The 25174-nt window shown below is 38.3% G+C and overlaps 1 protein-coding gene and 1 long non-coding RNA gene across 21 annotated transcripts in view; one reads left to right on the forward strand and one right to left on the reverse strand.

The window, feature by feature from the left end:
* LOC121921570 (collagen alpha-1(XXIII) chain-like) overlaps positions 1–25174 on the forward strand; it is a 445373-nt gene that overhangs the window by 119003 nt on the left and 301196 nt on the right. The gene's annotated exons all lie outside the window — the stretch shown is intronic.
* The window catches only part of LOC121921573, a 40726-nt gene continuing 20150 nt past the window's right edge, over positions 4599–25174 (reverse strand). Inside the window, exons 2-4 of one of the 2 annotated variants that reach the window (XR_006101980.1) lie at positions 17913–18125; positions 15107–15269; positions 4599–4765 (exon numbers count right to left, since the gene is read on the reverse strand). This is a non-coding gene — a long non-coding RNA (uncharacterized LOC121921573). Of the gene's footprint in view, positions 4766–15106; positions 15331–17912; positions 18126–25174 lie in introns of both variants that reach the window. The other variant, XR_006101981.1, reaches the window with a different exon arrangement.

Consider the following 25174-nt stretch of genomic DNA (forward strand, 5'->3'; position numbering starts at 1 on the left):
AGTTGGATGTTTGTCTATTGAGAGTGCTTTGATTGTGTTGGACTGGATGGCCTTTGAAATCTCTTCCAACTCTATGATTCTATGAAAAACATCAGAATCTTCTGACTATTAAAAAGTATGGCAGAGAGGCCTTTGTGAATTTCATTTGAAATCTGTCTGTCTGTCTGTCTGTCTGTCCATCCAGCTATGATGGGATGTGGGAAGAAGGGATAAGGAAGAATGGAAGTGCACCAGCAGGTGATTAAAAAAACAACAACAGTCATTTTACATTCTTTACATTGAGAAGTGGGAAAGCATTCAGCATTGATATACAGATCAACACATAATAATGATAAACACATCATAAAAATCCAATTCAAACCTTCCAAACCTCAGTGTGAACTCTAAAGGTCTGGGTTAGAAATAAGGGGGCCCGAGCACATGGAAATGGAGAAGTGGGATATGAAGTTGAGGTATCTTTTAAAGCATAGTGCTACTTTTTTGTTCTTAAGATCACACCTGTTGAGAGTTAGTGTTCTATCATATGTTCTTTGCTTGCATAAGTTGTCACAGATGCCACTTGAAACAATCTCCATTGCACATTATGCCACGGAAATATAGTGTTTATTAAATGCTCCACTTGTTAATAACATCTCAGTAGTATTTATGTTTGGCAGAAGAACACACACTATGCCAGTTGCTCCCCTAACAATATTTTAAATAAGTGAAAATATTTTCTTTTAAGGAGTTTGCATCCCAGGCTGCCACTTGGGCCATTTGGTCACCAGCTGACTGCTTTGAAAATCAGCATGTTGTCCATGCCAACTACAGTTCCCACAGTTTTGACTGGGTGTGGTTCACCTATATTTTTATGAGTCTTTGCATAAATGTTTTTCAAGTCAATAAATATCTGCAAAATGTGAGCTGTATGTTTTATACAGAGAAGCAAAGACTCGAGACAAACTAAGGCATATTTAGCTGTAAAATGCCAAAAAAGAGGTTGATGGTATGCTCAGAAATCCTGGACAATCTCTTCAAGGATCTGATGTAGATTCAATTGTAATACATTTTTCCATTGCTATAATTATCTTCAGCAGATAGTGGTTTTATTTATCATATAGTAAGAGACATTGCTTGGATGTAGACTCTTTCATAGCATTAAATTCTTCGGGAATACACACTGTTCCTCTTAAATCAGGGATAGAATTATAGCCCATAATTTATTTTGTTTTGTTTTATTTATTGAATTTATAACGTCCTTTCTCCAAGGAGCTGCAGACTCCTCCTCAACTCCTCAGTATTGGCACCTGACCACTGAAAAATGGAAGCAGGAAGAAATTTCCCAAAACTGATCCAAGTCAATCCTGTAGGTCTTCAGAAGTTGTGCTAACTATCAGAAATACTCTTCCCCAGGGAAAGAAATTTGGTTTGAACCAGAAATCAGAAATGAACCTCCATTTTTGTTTTCTCTTGCTTGTCAATTGATTTTCAGGGAGAATAGCCTGCCAGATGGGGTGTGGGGAGCAAAGGAGATTATCACATTATCTTTGCTCCTGGCATAGATGTGAGATGTAACTTTAAAATGGTGGATCTTACTGCATTCACCCGTCACCAGGCAGCCTGTTTGCAACCTGGGCTCCTCCGGGCTTTTTTCACATCTTTTCATAAATGGGATTTTCCCATTCTTCAAAAGCTGCAGCAGAAGCCTGGGTTGCAAACTAGCTGTCTGCTGCCCAGCAATGGATGAATGCGAGAAGATCTGCCTTCTTAAAGTTACATCCCACAACTATGCCAGGAGCAAAGGTAATGTGATAAGCCCCCAAACTGAACTCTTTGCCATCTCCAATTGCCCACACTTTTTTTACCTAAAGAAAAATATAGCTAACAAATTGAGTACATGCATATAATATTTCTGTGGTTCCTAAGCTGTGGTCTCTGGTTTACTTTTAGCTGAACCCCTAATATTATAACAAAGAACATGCTAAAGATCAGTAAATTTATTTGAATTTTCTGCAACATTTTTAAAAGCATCAGCTACACAGTAGCTATACTGCTTCAGTACTGTCGGCTCTGAGAATATTAAGAAGTCATCAGGGATAGATGAGAATGAGAAGAATTTGACTCCTATGTGCCATACTAAAAACACCAGCAAGCTTAAGCACAAATCAAGCTGTCCTTTTAAGAAACTGGACTATAATTAATTTATTCTTCAGTAAGCATTTCACTGGTGGATTCTCCCCTTCCCTCTATTCCACTTGTCTGTTATTCTGATTGTAAGTCAGAGCAGTTGAATTATAATACAAGACTCAAATTTTATTTTTGTAAGTTAAATATCTTCCTGCCTATAAGATCGTAAAATACCCATGAAACAAAAATCCAAATCCAATTTCAGTAACCAAAACAGTGATTGTCCCAATATTACAGCATTTAACAATACTGTAATATACTTTTGTATCAGATTGTTCTTAAACATTACAAATCATATTCTTTTTTCCATTGTGGTTCCATTGCATTTCTGTATGTGGGACTACACATTCAATCTACAGAATGAATATTTGAGCCAGTTTTGGTGAAAAGGCAGTGTATTAGCAAAGCTAATAATAACAATACTCCCCTCCTCTCTGTTAAAGAGCAGAGGCCTGCTCCAGTTGCTGTAGCATATTCAGCCTCTTTGCAGACACTGGATGTTCCTTGACATTTAAAGGTTTTGACAGTATCCAATGGCACACTTATACTAGTGGAAGCGGTAGGGGAACCCTCCTTCCTGCACACCTTGTGTAGTATACACTTAATGGCTGCTCTGGGGGGGGGGGTCCTCCAAATGGTTTTGGTGCTGTGGAAAGCTGCAAGAGAAGGGGAAGAAACTCTTTATGCTATCACTAGTGCCATTTTGGATGTTTGGTATTTGTGGGGTTATTCCAAACCCTAGTAATAATCAGTTTAGAACACATACCTTTTAGATGGAAAGTCACTGGAATCAATGTCTGTCTTTGCTGTGAACCCCACTTTCAGCATATCATATTTCCTATTGTCAAACTTCTCTGACTTTGGCACATTTCCAAGACTTCTATTTTGCCTTCCCCTTGCTTTGCATTTTGAAATGGTCGGATGCTTTTCTGTTTATTGAATTCACCTTCTTTCCTGATAACTCCCTTTGCCTGCTCTTTGTCAGTGGTAATGACCTTGTGAGTCTCTTTGTACTGATCCAGACCTGACTTGTACTTTTATTACTACTCCTCTGAGCTGGTTGTTTGCTTCGTGAGCTGTCCAGCCATATCTTTCATCTGATGCATCCTGGTGTAGCAGAGTTGTTGTGCAAAATCATCGTGCTTTAAGTAGAGAAGTTGACTGACCATGGTAGAGCTAAATGAGAATTTTCATTGGATAAAAAAAGAGGGAGAAGAATATACTTATCTTCATGTACAGTGGGCCCCCCACATTTTATAGGGTATGGGGTACATGACCTCAGTGAAAGTGGAAAAACCACAAATAAAAGTACACTTGTTTTTACCTGAAGGAACACCTCTCTAGGAATTATTAGGTTTTCTAGCACATCTCTGTAGTCAAGATCTGCCAGAGGTTCACCACAGAATCATGCAGGAGTACCTACAAATGTTTAGGGAAGTGTTTTCTTAAGGAATCTCTAGGTCCTTTAGTGTGACGGTATCATCAGTTCCCAGAAGAGTTGTGGTGAAGGACCTAGAGATTTTTAGGGAAAACATATTAATCAAATCTGTGAAGAATCAAATCTACAAAAGTCAAAGCCACAAATGTGGACGGGTTACTGTATCCAAAGCTAATGGCCATTCAGCGTAGCACTGATCTACTTTACCCAAAACTGAGGTAAGTGGAAGTATGGCAGGAGGGTGATTTAGCTTAAATCCTATTGTTAGTTCCATCTATAGGGGGCCCATTGAAGCAACGGGAAATTGTTAAGACATTGCTTATGTAAATCCTATTGATTCAGTTACTCTAGTTGAGACAAACAGTTGGATTGCCACTGAAGACCAGGCAGGGTATGATTTTAGAGTCACATGCTACACTTTATCTTTTTCTGTCCCTTTCAACAATTCCAGCCAATTTAACAATTGATGAATTGTCTTTGCTGGAATCTTCCAGGAGTGGCAGTTCACCATTTATAAATAGATTCCAGGGCTGCCCTGCATGGTTTAATATCACACACATACTCCAGTTTTCAAAAGCAGAAGTGGACTTCAAGCTCTTCTGGTATGGGACATTGTCTTTGGGTTTTGGCATTTTTGCCAGTTAGTGTTCCCCACTCCCCAAGGGTCCCAGAGGGCAGGAAATTTGTGTCTGATGTGTCACATTTGCCCACCACATTTCTGCCACATTTGGACAACTGTGCCTGTGTTGGGAACTGGAGCGTAAGGAAGATGTATATATACAACATATGCTGATTTTGGAAAGAGAGTCAATGCATTATTTTAAGTGGTGGGGTTGCCCCTAATTCATCCTCATACAAAATATCTATAAAAATACTTTAAAAACTCATGATGGAAATGGGGAAAGTGCTCTTTGAGTTATTTGACATTCCTGATTGAAAACCACTGTATAAATGCTGTGCATTCTGTTTTATTGGAAAGCATTTCATATTCTGTTTATAAATAGCCCAGTGTATATAGAGGAAAAGGAATTCTGCTTTGAATCCAAAGTACATTATATATCATCACACAAAGTTTCACAAGTTAAGAGTTGAATTGCCTTGGGAACTCTCAGCAGTGTTTGGAGAGGGAACAGTTGGCAAAGGTCTCTTCCCATTTTTCACCTTAAAAAATATAATAAAAGCAATTGTTAGCTGTTAGTTATGACTATAGAAAAAACTTTGAACAACTCAACATCTATAAATGGAGAAAATGAAGCCTCGACAATTTCTCCCCCAGCAGACATCATGTTTACACTATAACAAAGCACATCATCGTCTTCCAAATGATGTACTTCAGTTATTTATGTGAATTGTCTGGATGTTAGTTTAATCTGCTCAATATCAAGGTTATTTGTCACTGAGGAATTTCCTTGCATGCATCGATTCCCAGCGGTCATGCCAAAACGTACTCACATTTGCTAACAATTAGAGAGGACAGTGTAGCAAGTCACAAGCCACTAATATTGTCATTGTTTCTATGATCAGAAATTGGATTAATGGGGTGGAATCATTTAGATATCTTGTGAAACTGCAAATTAAATGCTGTACAAGACTTGACAGGTTTTTTCCCAACAAAACAATATACTATATTGAAATATAGTAACAAAATGGTGGTAATGCTTAGTATATAAAATATTTAGTACATATTTGAAGCTCAGTTTTAATACGGTACCAGAGCACCACATTGCCTGCCTCCTGGTGTCTGGAACCCATTCCCTTCTGACAGTGTTTGGAAATCTGGCTCTCATGGGGTTGGCAGGATCACAGCAGGATGGAATGATTCCAGTCAAGAGAAAGCCCCAATTTAAATTATTGATCTAAATAAAGGTCACCCAGATTTTTCTTCACATATTTTTGAACTGTGGAGGAAAAATTGATCACTACAAATGTTACTTTACAACTCAGAAGATATATTTACATTTTCTAGGATGGTATAGTTTGTACAATTGTTAATTTAGGAAACATTATAATATAGTATATTCATCACTTATGGCAAACTGTAGATGCTGCCTTAGTGTATTTAGAAGAACAAGTAAATCACTCATGCAAACCTAACAGTACTTAGGCCTAAATGTAATTTTTTTTGGCATAACTGGAACAGATACGTTGAGTCAATTGGAACTTGATAAAACAGCACTTACAAAAGTTCAGTTAATTTAATGAATCTACTCTAATTGAAACTAACAATTTAATTTTAAGCCACAGTTTATTAAACTAAATCTTAAATGTTACATGCCGTGTATGTTTTATATTTGCTGTTGAGGCATTGCTTGCTGATGGCTCCCATTCATAGGAGCTTTTCATAGGCATCGTATTCTGGGATAGATACTTAAAGTAAAAACATTATTATTATTTTTTTAAAAAAAAGTTAAACAACTAATTATACACATGTCTTAAAACTTCTACAAGTTCTCATCAGTCACACATGGGCTGTCATTGTTTTTTCCTACTTTTTCATGTTTTTGTGTCCAGACATTCCATGTTTTTTGACCAAGGGAGCTCAGTTTATTCCTGCCACAATTAAACTTTTTATGGCCAAAGCACAATCACAATTGTTATACAGAGCCCAACTAGGACCCTATAGTGGCATAACTGCACTTGAACGAGTACAAAGTTTCTGAGGAATGTATTTTAGTTTGCTTGTGAAGGGAAGCAGGTAGTAAACTAGAGTCTTGTCTGTGGATTAACATCTTCACATACTGCTTTAAGATAAATAAAAATCTTGGAGGATTATTTCAGCTAATTTTGGTAGACAACCATAAGTCCTCTTGTGAAACAGCTATACTTAAGAATCTGAATCTTCTTAGACTCTCTAGGGATACTATCTTAAAGTTAGAAATTGATCAAACAAAATTGGTTATAAAACAAAGAATCCTAGACATTGAAGGCCAGATGGAAATTGCTGCCTTTCCTAGACACATAGTGGTAAATACCCAAATCTCGGTTTCATCCCCTACTCCTTATCTTTATCATGTTACAATACCCAAATTTAGGAGAGCTCTATCTTTAGCTTGATTTAATGCTCTCCCAACAGCAGTGCTAGAAGGGAGATATAAAAAACCACCTTATGAAACTCGGCTTTGTCCTTGCAGTGATGGCGTTACTGAAACTACAGCGCATGTTCTATTGTACTGTCAATTCTACAAGGACAGTTGCCACCAGCTGATTACTCCTCTTCTAAACAAACACCGTGGACATACTGATACCTTCTATTTATGTTATCTTCAGGGCAATCAGAAACCAACGTATGTAAAATATGCTCCCAATTGGTTGGTGAAAACTGATATGTGTATAACATGAACTTGGAATTTGTATCTGAAATTGTTTTTAACAATTATTAATAATTGTATTTTGCAATTATTATTTTATCAAGTTATTTTGTATACTGGTTAACAACCGAATAAATTTTACTACTACTTCCATGTGTAAGAGTTTCATATGCATTAATTCATTGTATGGGACTGTTTAACTAGTATGTTTGTGGTGAAATTTACTGTAGTTTTAACAGTTACTTTTAAATCTTAAGAGAGAATTTTAGGGTATGGTATCAAATATTTATGATATTTTAAAAACTGGATTTAAATTTTAAAAAACAAAATTTTAATGATTTTTTAAACTCTTATATTTTTATTAACCTGTGTCACATGAATGCTTCCTACACCAGCTTCCACAGCCCCTAGACTGTAGGCGTGTTGGATCATACTATCAGATTGGTATAGGATCCAATCGCAATATAGCAACAGCTGCATTTATACGTTTTTAAAATATAGCTATGAACTGTAACATTTGTCTATCTTGTCACAAAAAATGTTTTAACATTTAGATATATTTGTGATGGTATAGGAAAAGGAGGGACAACTGTATGCAAGACAACCGTATGTAAGGAGATTATCACATGGAGATAAGAAATAGAAGAAAAATGCTATGCTCTCATCATCTTTGTGCGATCACAGGAAGATTTTCATATGCCGTCATGCACATACCGTACTTGTCCCATCATCATAGCGTTGTGCTAGTGCAACTTCTCATTAACAACAAAAAAGTGTTAATAGCTTGCCAAATAGCACTTCATTAGTACTACTAGGAATGTGTGAAGGCAGTCACGTTTCAATAGCGCCATTGAGAATGCGTCATTAAACCTTCTAGAAATAATTTGAATCCTCCAGTCCCCCAGTGTGCTGTTCAGCAGAATCACTTCCTGTGTTACACTCGCGAGTCACAGGGGAGTTCCTTACCGGCAAGATATTATCTGTCTTTTTCTCTCCTATCACAATCCCTTCTTTCAACATGTGGAATGTAAAAGCGCTATTTTACTGTTCGTGAATCGTTAATGCCCCATTATTGTGGCACTGTCCACTATTGTCCCTCATTGTCCAGCTCTCACATCCCTACATAGTAATAAGGAAAACAATGGCTTGTACAATTCTAACTTTCATGCTCAATTGTATATCTTTACACTTTAGAATCTTTTCTAGCTCTTTCATAGCAGCTTTCCCCACTCCCATTCTTCTTCTGACCTCTTGACTGCACTCCCTATTCTGACCAATGTTTGATCTACAGTGTGGGAACTCTTTTACTGTTTTAACATCTTCATTGTATAGGTTGGTACTCCATGGTCATTACTTTGTTTTCTTTATGTTGAGCAGTAAGCCTGCCTGCACTTTCTTCTTTGATCTTCCTTAGTATTTGTTTCAAGTCTGTGATGTTTTCTGCTAATAATATAGTGCCATCTGCATATCTTAAATTGCTGATATTTCTTCCTCCTATCTTCATTCCTCCTTCTTCTGTATCCAAGCCTACTCTTCATATAATATGTTCAGCATACACATTGAACAGATAAGGTGAGAGAATGCACCCCTTTGCCAACTGGGAACCATTATCCCTTTGCCAATAGAGAACCATTCTCTGTCTCCATATTCTCTTCTAATATGGAGACTAGAGTATGACAATATGGAGTAATAATGGAATATAGAGAAGAGTAGCCTCTTGTCCTAAGTACAGATTTTTCATCAGGATCATCACATATAGCACCCCCATGTCTTTAAGAGTGCTCTATATTTTTTCATGATCTATGCATTGAAGGCTGCGTAATCTATAAAACATATGATGATTTTCATAGGCTGTGTATGTTTGCTATGTGGTTCCTAATGCAAGGGGGTTCCTTTTCTGAACCCTGCTTGCATCTCTGGGAATTCTGTCTTCATGTATGATGGGAGTCTGTGTTGCAGAATTTTGAGATAATTTTGCTTGCATGAGAAATTAATGCCATGGTCCTATAGTTGCTCCAGTCTTTTGTGTCTCCTTTTTTTGGTGGTTAGCCACCATTTTGTTTTCCATATTTGTTGACATATGTTGGTTAGCACTAGAGTTGATTCTGTTTTCTTTGTCTGTTTGTTTTTCAACATTCTTTATTTCCACAAACATACATAAATAATCCTGGCCCTTGGTTTGAACTTTTGTTTGATTTCCCAGATCTTGTGGAAGAGGTCTCTTCTTCCTACTTTCTTGTTTTTGTCTTCTGTCTCTCTCCATTGGTTATTGTAGCGGCTGTCTTTATCTTTTCACACTAGTCATTGTACAGTTGCATTCATGGTTCTGATTTTGTTCCTATCTCCCTTTTGTTTTGCTTCTCTTCCTTCTTTTACTACTTGAAGCATTTTATCTGTCATCCACTGTTTCTTCTTTATATTTTTGGTTGGACACCACTTTAGCCGTGGCTTATGGGAAAGGACTGGATCTGTTGTTTCTGCATTTTATTCCTCCTCTATTACTTGCTAAGGATCTGTAGGATAAACTGGAATCAACTTGTACAATCAGTATGTTCAAACATACTACCTTGATATTTTGTGAAATTTGTACACTTCAAAGAAACTCTTTGGCACAAAGCAATAGATAGCAATTGTTTCTGATTAGACCTTAATTGGATCCATATGTGAACTGTATTCTCTAGAATTTCTTTTGAAACTGCAGATGGTCTGTTTGTTCTTGAGGGAGAGAGGATGGATTTTTTGGTCTCATTCTCCCTCTTTCTGTTATTGGTATGACATGTTAAATTAGAGTTGGACCTAACAAGGCAGGTAGTAGTACCCTATTAAGATCCTTTCAGGCTGTAGATGAATGGTCTGCTGGGGGCAGGAACATGATTAGTTAAAATAATTAAACTGACCTGTAAGCAATGCATGTTTTTTTTTTCTTTTGGTCTAGTGCAGCATGCTGGTGGTTTATACCGAGCTATTTAGGAATATCTGATGATAAAATGAAGGTGATTTTTCTTTAAGATAAGAGTTTAGTTTCAAGGTGTGTTATGATTTTGAAAATTACTTGGCACACTTTCTCATTGTCAGAATACAGATGGCTTTCCCCCTTTCTTTCCTAAACTTGGTAAAGTCTGCCTTCCTCTACTGATACAATTTTACCATTTTCTGAGAGCCAATGTGATTTGAGCATTAGACTATGTATGATTCTGGAGATCAGGATTTGAATCCCTGCTCAGCCACTGAAACCTACTGGGTGAGCTTGGACAAGTTACATTCTCTCTGCCTTGGAATGAGGTAAGGGCATGCCCCTCTAAATAATTTTTACCAGAAAAGCCATGAGATATGTTCACCCAGGGGTCACTATAAGCCAGAAATGATGACTTCATAGCACACAACAACAGCAAACTATGGATAAATTTGATAAATAACTGGAACATAAATCAAAGTGCCTGCATTAATAGCTGTATTTCTCCAAGTACATTTCATTTATAATGGTGAAATTCATATATAAATCTGATGAGGAAATGCCCCCTTGATTTGGTTCTTGGTGAGATGTGCTGTTGAACATGTGCTGTACTAATTTTTTTCCCAAAGGAGCATAATTTTCCAGCCCTGAAATGTCTTTGAAAGGTGCTGACTAGCTTTAGCTTCCTGCTGAATTCTTGGATGAGACTGCAGATAGTTCTGCAGCATTTCTCATCAAAGCATCTGCTAAAGCTATAAGGCACTGGATAGTCACTGCCATTGTAATCATTTTAACACCTGAGCAAATAAGACCCAGAGTGTGAAGCAAGTCAAGTTGTTCATTCCATTCCCCTATCCTGCTGGGCTTCACAGTTGGATTGTTTTGCCAAGTAACCTAGTTTCAGTGATCTTTTCAGAATCCTCTCTGGACCCCAGGGTACCAGTCATCTCAGCACAGTCCTCTTTGGTTAGTTTTCAGAGCATGCATGACAAAGCTGGATCATGATTGATGAACTAAGTGCTCCATAATTTATTGGGGGGGGTGGTAGCAAGCTAAGGATAAGAATGAAGGTGAGGTTACCATACATCAGCATTTTTACTACTAAAATGAACATAACTAGTGATATTGCAATAAAATAAATCAGTTGGCATCAAAACTCCCTTATTTATATACTCATTTTTCTGGTGCTTGTCCCCCCTCCTCCCACTTCTTCCCATGTACAGCCAACCCTCCTTATCCATGGATTCTTTTATCTACAGATTTAGGCATCCATGGCTTGAAAATGCTTTAAAAATATATAAATTCCAGGAAGCAAACCTGGATTTTGCCATTTTATATATTTTCTATGCCATTGTATTGAATGAGAATTGAGCATCCATGGATTTTATTATCTATGGGAGGTCCTGGAACCAAACCCCAGCGGAAAACAAGGGCCCATTGTATTAGCACATTCAGGTTACTCACAAGTAACCTAGAAGACTACTATTAAAAGCTGTGGTCCATTGGGTGCTATTTGTGACATGTTTCCAGGAAAGAAAGAGAGAAAGTTGTAGTCAGTGGGCACATATATCATACAGGTCTCTAGAACATTGAGGGAAGAAACCCTGCATCAGAAAAATTAAAATGCACTGTGCTACAGCATGAACCCATGCTGTAAAATGCTGCATTATACTAATGCATTCTTCCATTATTCCTGTGGGCTACTAGAATGTTTTAATTGCCATGCTATAAACTTCTTGATACAAATGTAGTTACAGTTAAGAAAGGTCTGTGTTCTGCTTTTCTGATCTGTAACTTACTATAATGATAATGATCGTGCAGTAAAACATGAGGTAGGCTCTAGAGAGGCTGGGGCAATAGAGGAGTTCTATTTCTAGCAATAAATATCTTGGCCTGTCACTGGAGAGTATCTTAGTAAAAGTATTAAACAGCAGATTAAAATGCTAATAGTATTTGGCAGTATGCATACATAATGCTTCTCCTTTTGCTGACAATTTGCTTTAACAGCTCAAGACGAACTTATGCCCATTGATTAATGCTGATTGAAAAGAAATTTATCTGTATAAAGGAAATGATTGTACTTGTATCTGGTAATCAGGAGATGATTAAAAAATTCAGACATAATATTGAAAAACTACCCAAAGTATTATACTATTTTGAGTCATCTGGTTCAGAATTCATCCATACAAACCATACTACTAAAACACCTTTCAAGTTGATATACTGAGTATATACCAATATACTGAGAACATGGATATATATGGTATATTTAACTATAGAGGGGCTCGACAAACTGCCCCGAAAGGGTGGGCTGGAGGTGCCCGCATTTGCTCCTGAGCGAGGCTGCAGCAGACAAACCGCACAGCCTCCCTCCATACCAAAAAGAACCCGCTAAGAGCAGCCTCTTTTGGGTGCGTGCAGCGGACACCATAAGTGTACCATTGGTGCATTGTCACGCATCAATGACACAAGCATGGCACCGCGACGTGAGGATGCTGCACTGCGCTTGTGTCATGATGACTCCCATGGGGACAGGAGGCCGCCATGATGGCGGCTCCGTTACATACTAGGTTCAGGAGTGTGTGATCGCAACGCTCTCCTGAACGCAAGTTTTGGCCCCAGGTAGCCACAAAGCACCTGTCTGTACCAGGCCATACATCTCTCTAAAATGCTTTCATATTTATCCAGCAGCATTGGGAAGTAGGAAAGCCAAGAAAGTTAACATAGTCTTATTAGATGAAAAGTAATATCCAGCTGGTTGTTTGAGCAACCTTATATTATCTATCATTTATTTTAAGGCATTTGTTTATCAACTCTCAGTCCACCAATGTCCCTGAGGTGATCTACATGGATAAATACCTTTAAATCAGGAAATACATAACTAAAATACATTTTCAAAACAAACTAAAAAAACCCCTCATCTTTAACTTAATTTAAAATCACAGTAATTAAAAACAGTGAAAAACTGACATAGAGCAGCCATCCCTATTTAAGGCCTGAAGTCAAAGTGGAGTTAGATAGTTTTAGTTGCCCTCTGGAAACTCAAAAGGGCTGGAGCCAGCTTGACCTCCCTTGTCAGGAGCGCATTCCATTGCCAGGACATTGTAGTGGTTAGCCAGAAAACTATTCTATTGAGGCGGGGGCGGGTGGGGGGAATCACCTCTACCATAGAGAACAGATTAGTCACTGTGTGAACAGAATGTGGAATTAGATAGATCATTGGGCTGATGTAGCATTACTCTTATATTTTTACTTGGTAGCTTTTAGAGTACAGGTTGAGTCTCCCTTATCTGAAATGCTTGGGACCAGAAGTGTTTTGGACTTCCAGAGTTTTTCAGATTTTGGAATATTTACACACATAATTTGCACAGACATATTTTGGAGATGGGACACAAGTTGAAACAAGAAATGTATTTTTTGTTCATATACACCTTATTTTACATAATTTTGTGCCTGAAACAAAGTTTGTGCACATTAAACTATCAGAAAGCAAAGATGCCACTATCTCAGCCACCCATGTGGACAGGTTAGGATTTTGGAATATTTTGGATTTTGGAATTCTAGATAAAGGACACTCAGCCTGTAGTTATTATTTCCCAGCCTCCCTCCCCCATTTCACCATATGGTGAGTGCACTGACCTACTTTACAGTGCTGCTGTACATGTATATGAGGCATGTTGAACATTAAGTTCATCCTGTAATGAGCGCAGCCTGGTCTCCTGCTCCTGAGTAGCAGAGAGGACCCCCAGATTCTATTAACTGTCACCATGCACTAATATACCCCATCACTCAGTAACTCAGTGAGAACTTGCACTTTTTCTCACCTCTGACTCTGCAGAGACTTCCCTGCTCCCCTGGGAGAAGATAATCCTATACACGCATGTGCCCACATATCGAGCAATGGCATGTGAAGAAAGAATGGAAAAAAGAGATCTTTTAAAGAAAGCTTTTATTCTAAGTAAGGAATGTTATATCAGCAAGAGGTATCTTGTACATGCGCAGGTGGCTTCTTTGTATATGAAGGAACCTTCTTTCCAGCATTACCTAAGAGTAGTTCTAAAGTTACAAAACAGTCTAAGCCATACTCAACCAAGCTTAGAAAGAAAACAGAACCTACTAGGTGACTACCTAAACATTCCTACTCTACTAACGATGCTGTTCTGGGTCTTGGCTGTTAATAGGAAGCTGGGAGCCTGTATCCTTTTTCCAGCCTATGACCAAGCTTCCCTAGGGATGGTGATCTCCTGCCACTCCATTAGTCCCAAAAAGTCTCTTAAATATTCTGTCTCTCTGGACATTATCACAGGAGGACTATTTAGTTTACTAGCACTATTCTAACGTTATTTAATAATAACGATACAATGGCAAAGTAGCAACACTTTCACACGGTGTCACAATAACAGGGTCATTCACAAATGGTAAAAAAGTGCTTTTACTTTCTGTATGTCAGCAGCTTTTAGCACTGGCGTCCCGTTTTTCTCTCGCTGCTAAGGAACTCTCCTGTGACTCACAGGTGTGACACAGGAAGTGATTCTGCTGAACGGCACACTGGAGGACTGGGGGATTCAATTTATTTTTGAAAGGTTTAATGACGGATTTCCAGTGGTACTATTGAAACGTGATTGCGTTTCACACGTTGGTGATAGTGCTAATGAAGTGCTATTGGCAAGCCATTAATGCTTTTTTGTTGTTAATGAGAAGTTGCACTAGCATTATACTTCCATGATGGGACAAGTACGGTATGTGCATGATGTCATGTGAAAATCTTCCTGCGATTGTGCAGATATGACAGGAGCATAGCGCTTTCCTCCCATTTCTTGCCTCCTCTGTCTATCCTTGTGGCACCAAGTTTTATAATGTTTCATCTGGAAGCTTTCACATATGTCACAAACTGGTCATCTTTATTAGGCAATTGTCTCTCACAATCACTTTGCACCCTCATGATGGTGACCCCAATAAATATAATCTAATCATATAATTAACCTTTTGTTTACTTAGAGGAGAGATTATTCCCCCAGTTTGTGTTGCCCAGGAGATCCCATTATCACATATGCTAAGCATGAATGTGCAAGGGATTAAAGAGTTGCAATGTATTTGATCATCTCTAGTACTGAATTGGGTAGATCCAGATAGATTTGGGAGATGTCTGAAACAGATTGAAACTGATGGAGGGAATGGCTTTTTGACAAATTCTTGATGTAAGGAAAGAACAACAGGGAGCAGAATGACATGGGTGTTTACCTTTAAGTCTGTGCTCAGAGATCATCAGCAGTATCAAGAAAGTTGGAGTCTGTAATGCTGAGTGCTAACAGACCCAGTTGTTCCTGCTTCTTTTCAAGGTTGCAGATGATAGAGAGCAGGTGTCCTTTCACATATGTATTCAATCACTTTTGGATTCAGAACCCTAAATCTCCCACATAAAGGGGTTTAATTTTCCAGAGATTAGATAAAGCCAGAAAGATCTGCTGTATCAAAATAAATATGCAAATACCTTGTTAAATGATACATTTTAATTATTAATTTAATTTAATTTAAATATTTGATATTTAAACACAGTCACAGGTATGATTAAACTGCTTTCCTATGTTTTGGAGTACTGTGTTAGAATTATGCAACTGAGGGGAGGGTTTCCATTGAATTGGCATCCCAACAAAATCCAATTACTGTCTCTGGTGGAAACAGTCCATAAAAAGGAACTGAACTAAAAGGTTATTTCTATGTTACATGTATATACTTTAAAGTAACATGGAGTTAAAACCTAAGCAGGCTAAGAAGCAATAAATAAAATGAGGTTAATGGAGTTTGAATGCAAACCTACATAGACTGGTTACACTGTACTAGACTGAGCCAACTAGGCAAGAATGACCTGTGACTCAATCTGTAAGGAAAGTACCATTGTCTTTAAGGAAGGACTTTATACCCCAAATAGGCTAATTTTTATTACTGTTTCTTAGCACCTATTAGGGGTCTCTTCCTCTCTGAGTGTTTTTGTATCTACAAAAAAAATTTGAGAATTCCTGGACAACAGGAGAAATCCCAGCAGACTGGAGGAGGCCAAATATTGTCACCATCTTCAGAAAGGGGGAAAAAAGAGGACCCAAACAATTCCTATTCAGTCAGCCTGACATCAATACCAGAAAATATTCTAGAGTAGATCATTAAACAGATGTAAAGCAGTGGCGTCCCTAGGGTTGTTGTCACCTGGTGCGGTAATTCATGGTGTCACCCCTCCCATTGACCTCTTCCCATTTCACACCATACAGAATCCTTAATAATGCTTTTTTGCATTATTGTTACTCATAAATCGTGATTCTTGTATATTATTGAATGTAATGCTAATAGTTGTGACATAAACAACTAGCAAAATTAAAATTATACCTTCACATTACAATATCATATGCATAACCTAAATGTATTATCATATACGTAGTGAAGATTTGGTTAAAATGTAATATTTTTAAAGAAAATTTTAAAATAATAATTTTAAAAAATAATTAAAAAATTAAATTTTAAATTTTGAAGTTTGAAATTTTAATTTAAAAAAACTCTAGGGTCCCTCCTTTTTTTCCCCACTGAGCTTCACCTCATTTCCACCATCTCTTAAAGCATTTTAAAGAGATACACACAAATGCCACAATGTTTCTACCAAAATACAGGTATTCAAGCAGCAGTGGTGTCACACACACCCCTTAAGATGTCACCTGGTGCAGGCTGTACCCACCTAGTGACGCCACTGTATGTAAGCATTTAGAAGAGAAAATCACTAAAAATCAGCATGGGTTTCTCAAAAATACATCATGCCAGACTAATCTGATTTCTTCATTTTATATAATTGCAAGTTTGTTAGATGAAGAGAATGCTGTTGAAGTAGCACATTTTGATTTCGTACCTTTCACTATTTTGACAAGGTCCCCCACAATATTCTTGCAAACTAGCGAAATGTGTGCTAGTCAGTGCTACTGACAGATAGATTTATAATTGGTTGACTGACTCAACCCAAAGGGTGCCCAGCAATGGCTCCTCTTCATCCTGGAGAGAAGTGGCTTGTGGGAGGCTGTCCTGAGCCTAGTGCTATCCAACATCTTTATCAATGACTTGGATGATGAAATAAAGAGCATGCTTATCCAATTTGCAGATGACACCAAATTAGCATGGGTAGCTAATTCCCCAGAGGACAAGATCAGAATTCAAAATGACCATAACAGGTCAGAGAGTTGGGCCAAAACTAACAAAATGAATTTAAACAGGGAGAAATGTACTACACTTGGGCAGAAAAAAAATGAAATGCTCAGATATAAGCTGGGTGAAACCTGGCTTGAAAATAGTACATGTGAAAGAGATCTAGGGTGCGTTACAGGCCGCGGAAAAGCGGCGGCCTTTCCCCGCCCCTTTCCCCGGGATATCGGGGCCTCAGCGGCCAGAACGGCAGCCGCTGAGGCCCCGATCTGCTGCTTTCCAGGCCGCGGGGAAGCGGCAAAAGGCCACTTCCCTGCAGCCTGGAAAGGGGTGTCCTTGGGGCTTCAAGTCCCAAGGACACCCCGCAGCAGCGGGGAGGAGGAGAAAGGGGCTTGCATTGCTGGGCGCAGCCATCTGAAGGCTGCGCCCAGCAATGCAAAGCAGCGCCACAAACCAGGAAGGAGCTCCGAAACAGAGCTCCTTCCTGCTCCGCGCAAAGGGCGCACTAAGCACCCTCGCGCAGAGCGATGACGTCACATCCGTGCCGCCCCATATAGAGGCGGCACAGTCGTGACATCGTCATGGCGGCCCCCATGTAGATGGGGTGCCACCATTTTGTATGGACTCAGTCCGTACTAGGGTTAGGGGGGTGCGGAAGCACCGCACCTTCCTAACCCTAATACGGACTGACTACATACTAAAAGGCCCGTCTGTAACGGGCCTAGGAGTCTTAGTGGGCCACAAGCTAAACATGAATCTACAGAGTGATATAGCAGCTAAAAAAGCTCATGCGATTCTATGCTGTGTCAATAAAAATGTAGTGTTGAGAGTAAGGAAAGTAATAGTGCCATTCTATTTAGTCAGACCTCACCTGCAATACAGTACTGTGTCCAATTATGGTCACCACAACTGAAGAAGGATATTGTCAAGCTGGAATGTGTCCAGAGGAGGGCAACCAAAATGGTGAAAGGTATGGAAGCCATGCCCTATGTAGAACAGCTTTGGAAGCTGGGTATGTGGAGAGGAGAAGGTTCAGAGAAGCTGGATGGCCATCTGTTGGGTGCAGGGTGACCAGATGTTATAACTGCAAAGGAGAAGAAAGAACCACAAAATATAGGACATTCAAAAATGTAGGACATTACCATATAAAAACTAAAAACAATCATATAAATATAAATTCATGCTTCTTAGTCATGATCAAAATGGAGGACATTTTATAATTCTTCCTGGACAGAAGGCTGAAATGTAGGCTATGTCCTGTAAAAGGAATACATATGGTCATCCTGGTTAGGTGTACAAGGTTGAGACTTGACTTGAGACTTGAAGTAAAAGACTTGAATGCATCATTGGAACTGGGTGTGTTTAGACTGGAGAAGAAAAGATTAAGAGGTGACATGATAGCCATTTGAAGGGATGTCATGTTGAAAATAGTACAACCTTGTTTTCTGCTGCTCTGGAGATTAGGACACCAAGCAAAGGCTTCAAACTACCGAGAAAGAGATTCTACCCAAACATTGTGAACACTTTCCGATGGCAAGAGCTCTTCAACAATGGAATATGCTGCCTCAGAGAGCGATGGAGTTTCTCTCTTTGAAGGTTTTTCCATAGAGGTTAGATGGCTGTCTGGGTGGGAGTGCTTTGCTTGTGTCTTCCAGCATGGCATGGGGTTGGACTGGATGGATCTTGTTGTGTCTTCCAATTCTGTGTTCCTATACTCTACATTTTAGTGTTTTTGCTCTGACTCTTCAGTGTAATACTAAGAGAGATTGGAATAAATAGAAATGCAGTTCATATCAATTTGTTGTGTTAAAAGTGGAACAAACAAAACTGGGGCTTAAAAAGACAATAGCTATATCATCAATACAGTTTTATGCCTTCCCTTTTCTGCCCTGAAGCATATTCACAGTGAAGGCAGTGAAGAATATAAGCAGCACACCCACCATTATCATCATAATCAGATTAATTATTACCACTGTTACCACATCCGATCAGATGAAATCAGATCACATCAAGTTGTCTAATTTACAAATTGTAAGCCGCTCTGATAGCCTTGGCTGAAGAGCGGGGTATAAATAAATATTATTATTATTATTAAGTTGAGTTTAAAAGACGAAAGACAAGCAGAAAGAAATGATGGACAGTTTATGTAACTAATATTGAGGTATAAATTACAGTTTTCTGTGAAAGTTGTTAGCTGGGAGAACTTGTAGTAGTAGATGTGGTACAGTCAGCTCTCCCCATAGGTGGGCTTGCCTTCCACAGCTTTGAGCTTACGTGGGAGGCAAGCCCCGGCATAAGTAATGGGGTGCGTACCGGCAATGCGCACCCTGTGTACTGCCATGAGCACGTACCCCATTCTTTTCTAGGGGCCTTGAGCATATGCTCTTTTCCCCATTCGCCGGGGGGTGGGGATGGATCTCCTGTGTATGGGGAGGGCGGACTGCATTCTAAATCCAAAAATAATCTCAGATTTGCTCCATAATCTATTTTTTTTCCCACAATTGCTTTGTCTATGTTGTAAAATGTGACTGAATGAACTGATCCTGCAAAGAGTAAGAAGGGGTGCAGTGGGGGGACAAAGTTTTCTAATAGCCTTTCAAAACGCTTTAATTTGCTCCTATCAAATCCAAAAATCTGTTCAAAAGCACAAAAAGAAATCATACTGGAACATCAGGATCCACATTTAATCAAAGATGAATAACAACTGAATTGATTTTAAAAATTGAATTTGTGAAAGGACTGTGTGTGGTATGACATTTTTATTGAGTTTTTCAAATTCAGCAGCCAACAATACATTAATAACAGCTACAATATTGGAAAAGGTTTCTTCATCAGAGGCCTGTGTTATGTCATTGTTAATGAGGGTTTCCTTGAATAGCAAAAAGATGTTAGTGGAATAAGATATCTTTGATGTGATTATTACAAAAGTCTTATTTTTCTTCTGAATTCTGGGATTGGGAATTTAGGAAGGGGAATATGGAAGTCTCAGTCAAAGAGCTCTTATTTCTGATCTGATATTATTTTTGTCATGGATATCCAACAATTACATTCTTTATGATTTTAGGTTGTCTCCCTCTCTTCTTCCATTAAGAATGGAATTATTTTAAGTTTCATAATAGCTATTTTATTTTTATGAAATACAACATTACATCATTCTTCTGAAAGACTTTGCATGGGAGGAAGGCAGAGGATATATCCCTATTTTGTTGGTAGGAGCTGGAAACTTTTTTTATTAAACTTTGACATAAGTGAATTGATAAGCTTTCCACTGTGATGGTCCTTCATATTCCTATTCTAAAGTCTTTGCCTTACATAGTCATGTAAGAGCCTACTAGCAAGTATGAAAATTCTACTATACCACTATTTTGCCAACTTTAAAAATATTATTCGCCAGCTGCGCCCATACCTGGCCCAGAGGGACCTAGAAACTGTTGTACATGCTCTGGTAACTTCGAGACTGGATTTCTGCAATGTACTCTACATGGGGCAACCCTTATACCAAACTCGGAAGTTGCAAATGGTGCAGAACATGGCAGCCCGGCTGGTCACTGGTGCTCCCAGGACCAGCCATATAACACCGGTTTTGAAAGACCTCCATTGGCTGCCCATCCGCTTCCAAGCTCAATATAAGGCGTTGGTAATCACCTATAAAGCCCTAAATGGCTTGGGCCCAGGATACCTAAAGGACCGCCTCTCCCCGTACATTCCGCCTCACACCCTCAGAACGTCTGGGCAGCAATTACTGAAGGTGCCTGGGGCTAGGTTAGCCCCCACCACACGGAGGACATTCTCCACGGCTGCCCCAGCCCTTTGGAATACGCTGCCCACCGAGCTCCGCTCGTCTACCACCCTGGCCCAAATTCAGGAAAACCTTCCTGTTTCAACAGGCATTCCCCGAATAAAAATCCTGTGGGCCTCCCTCCTCTTCCGTGGCCAAGAGGTTGGGCTATGGGGCTTTTTGCTTGTTATTTTTTGTATGATTTGTTGTATTTGTATTTTAATTCTTCTTGTCCTCTTGTTGTATGGATTGTATTTTAACCTTGCTGTAAGCCGCCCTGATTATAAGAAGGGCGGGATATAAATAAAAATTTTATTATTATTATTTATTATTAAGTTCCCAGAATAAGTGATTATTATTTCCTGCTAAGAGTGCCATTCACATGGCATTTAGAAGGAGGATAATACTAATACCTGACTATTATTTTACTAACTGTGACAACAGAGGAATTAAAATAATTGTAAACATACAACAGAGAACACTTTTTCTATGTATAACTGATACAGGATTGATTCAAATGGTTTGTTGTTGTTGTTGTTGTTGTTGTTGTGAGCCTTCAAATCATTTCCAATGGATAGCAACCCTAATAAGTAGAATAAATGGAAGAGATATGGGCTTCTCTCTCTGAGGTTCATCACTTACATTCTTGTTGACATTTCAAGAGTGAAACAGGGAAGTTGAAAGAAAAGCACTGGTCACAGTATGCTATCAGCTCTCTTTGTCCTTGTCAACAGCTCATTTGCTTTTCCTTTTTGTAATTGATCAATCAAGAAATGAATTACTAGTTAAAACAAATATCTCATTAGAAAGTGATTTAGGCATGATAAAGCAGAATAGAGTGAAGTAGAACTGACAGCAGCTGCTTCAGCCCAGTCATGGCAGTAAACCAATCCTTAACTATTAGACAGACTGTCTGGAAAAAAAGTCATCATAGTGATATTATAGTTTTAAATATTATAGTTCTCATTATGAAAAGAAAACAGTAACTGTTGGTGTAATTAGAGCTGCTACTTTACACCCTAGATTACACTTGAGATTTATTCACACATTCCTAGCTTAAAATGATCTTTACCTCTTTCCTACAATGTTTATTGTGAGGTAAACACAAATGGCACATGTATCCATGTTGCATAAAGGATGCCTTGGGAAGCTTACACCTATGTGGCAGGATCTGTATGATATATGATTGGGGTATGCAGGCAGGATGTCACAACTATTACAGTCAGAAGAACAAAAAAGAAAAAAAATCCTGTCATGGAGTCAGAATATTGTTCCATCAACCTCATTGGTTACCAGCACCTTCTAGATTTTGATCCAGAATCAGAGCTTTGCTGCCTGGTCCTAATCATAGTCCTAATCATAGGTCACCAAATGGTTGACTATCTTCATGTACATAAAATATTCTGAGCATTTGAAGTTTGTTAAATATCCAAACAATTGTGAACAAATGTGATAATATTTAATTAAAGTTCTGTTTGTAAATGCAAATGGCTTTGATGTAAACACACACCCTGCAGTCCTGCATAAAGGCCAAACTGTGAAAGTTAATTGGATTAGCTGCAGTGTAAACCTGAAATTTAAACCTAGTTCTCAATAACATTGTGAGCTCTGATTGGCTTTTATCAGTTACAAATGTAACCATAGATTATCAGAACTGAAGCTGTACTAGGTAAAAACCTTTTATCTCATTACATTATATAAAAATTAAATGTATAGTTTTATGTTTAGTATTGCATTTACATTTGGACATTTTGTGAAAGCAAAGAGAATATTTTTGAACTGAAATAAATAATAGGAAGGTAAAAAGTTGTAGCCTGGTTTCTTGAAATCTAGGTTTCTTTGTGGACTCTATGTATGATTCTGAGTATGGAGGAGCATGAATGACAGTAATGGTACAGCCCAAATACACAAATACCTTCAGTAAGAAGGGGCATCCTTGGCAAGTGAGGTAGGTATTAGCAAATAGATTAATAGCAATAGCAATAGCAAGTACGTTTCTGTACTGCTTATCAGTGCACTTAAGCACCCCCTAAACGGTTTACAACTGTACGCTAATTGCCCCCAACAAGCTGGCTACTCATTTTAATGACCTCAGAAGGATGAGAGTCTGAGCCCTTGGATGGTATTGAACTCACAACTGTATGGTTTGTGAGTGAGTGGCCGCAGTACAGGCATTTAACAACTGCACCAGCAAGGCTAAAGATCCTAATTTTATTTGAGTGATTAAAGGTTCACAGAATAACCTTGCATTGCAATCTGGAATTTCAAAATTATTATTATTTTTCAGAATTGTGTATAAAGGCTATTTATCTGCATTTAAAGATTTTTCTCAAGTTTAACTATGCCACACTTAAATCAGCAGTACAAAGAATCTCTGGCAGGTTGAGTGAAAACAGAGGAGATTAAAGTAGTCATGAATCTATGAGAAATAGAAAAGCCCTGGGGCCAGGTGAAATTTCGGTTGAATGGTATAAAACATATTTGTAAGATTGGTTCCTATACTTGTCTGTTAGTACCAAAAGGTTTTTGAGTCAGCCTCCCTTCCAACTTCACTTTATAAAACTTTAATCCCTCCACAGAACCATTAATTTGTAATATGACCACACTCCTACAGTTTGCATTGAAATAAATGGGAGCCATTTTTTTCCTATGCAGAATTGAGCCATGGGGGTTGAAATCTGGATCAGAATGAGAACAGAGGGCAAAGGGATTCTCTCCTTTTCTTTACTCTAGAATAAGAAAAATCCCTTTGTGTAGATACATACTACATATTAATAGTTACACATATTTTGAACCTGAATTATTCATCATGAGCAAACTGAAAGGTTACGCTTGCTGCCAGGCCCCTTCATCCATGATTAAAAGGTTCTATGCAATATGGTGGCTTCTCATGAAAAACATTTGAAATAGTTTTCTACAATGGGCTGGGGGACAACACTAAACTTTAAAAATGCTCTAGGCAGTTCATTCTAGTGTTTTGTGTGTGTGTGTGTGTGTGTGTGTTGTTTAGACTGTTATATTTAATTGAAGTGGGGTGGTAGTATTTAGAAGGAAGATGTTGTCTCACATATTTTCTAATGAATTACAAAATGTCCTCTGAGTATTTGTAAATACTTTCTTATGTACAGTCTCTTGATTAATACAGTTTTGTGGTGTCTTTTTACACTGCTTTTCTTCCAAAACAATGCCAGTTGATAGATCTGCTCATCACTTACATGATGTCATTTGACCTGTTGCCACAAACAACTGTTGGGTTTTGTTTTCCCCAAATCCTTGTTCTTCTCTCTGACAGCATCCAACAGCTCATGTATTAATCTGCTCAGTGTCTAAATAATCTGTTATATTCATATCTAGTCTTGTAATATATGCTTACAATTTGAAAATATTTTTCAATGTTCCTCTGTTTTCAATATTCATCTACTTTATAATTAAATTGAAAGAGACATTTTGAATGGATTAATGAAATTTAAGATATTTTTTCATTCCCTTTGCCTGGCCTAGTTCTGGAGAAAAGCTCTTCTCCAGTTGACATGTCAGGATGGTTATCTTCCACTGATAAATCAAATAGTAATCAAGTTAAGGCTAGTAAATGAAGTGGGGTTATAAAGAAAGGTTGTTTTCTTACCTAGTTTTGTTGCTGAGAAAAACATTGAAACCTGAATGTCATAGAGGAATAGTTTGTATATGCTTTTTTAAAAACAGGTGCAGAAGAAAATAAAATTACAGCTCAACAAAAAATAGGTGTCCATTTATGTTTTAGATTGTAAATAGTAGGAAGAATGTGAGAAAAGTACAAGAAATGGAACCTTTTTCAGTCTAGAGAGGAGTTTCTGCTATAACGGGCAGCGACTTGTTAATAAATATTTCTAGACTTATTTCTGTCATACTGTTAAGGAAAATGAACTATGTGTCAAATTTATTATAGTAGCATAGTTAGGAGGGAAATCCCCCCCCCAATGTTTAAGAATAAATGTTCTCAGGATTTTCTAATGAGGCCCAGTCTCTATTTGAACTGACATTGCATTAGAATTGCTTGACATCTATGTACAAGTGTTGCAAAGAGATGTGTGGGGCCCTGTCATCTGTGGAAGGTGCTTCCCAGTGAAAATTTTTAGGAGACCTGAAAAGAAATAAAGTTGATATGATAGGATGATAGTTCTTGTAGTAGCTTTGGAACTAACTGAAATAAATAAATTGGGAGCATGAGCTTTCATAGACTTCAGTCTACTTCCTCAGATACATCTGAGGAAGTAGATTGAAGTCTACAAAAGCTCATGCTGCTAATTTCTTTCTTTCAGTTAGTCTCAAAGGTGCTACAAGATCTCTCTACGCACTGATTCTACAGACTAACATGG

The sequence above is a fragment of the Sceloporus undulatus genome, chromosome 2 (genome assembly GCF_019175285.1).
Source record: "Sceloporus undulatus isolate JIND9_A2432 ecotype Alabama chromosome 2, SceUnd_v1.1, whole genome shotgun sequence".
Classification (NCBI taxonomy): domain Eukaryota; kingdom Metazoa; phylum Chordata; class Lepidosauria; order Squamata; family Phrynosomatidae; genus Sceloporus; species Sceloporus undulatus.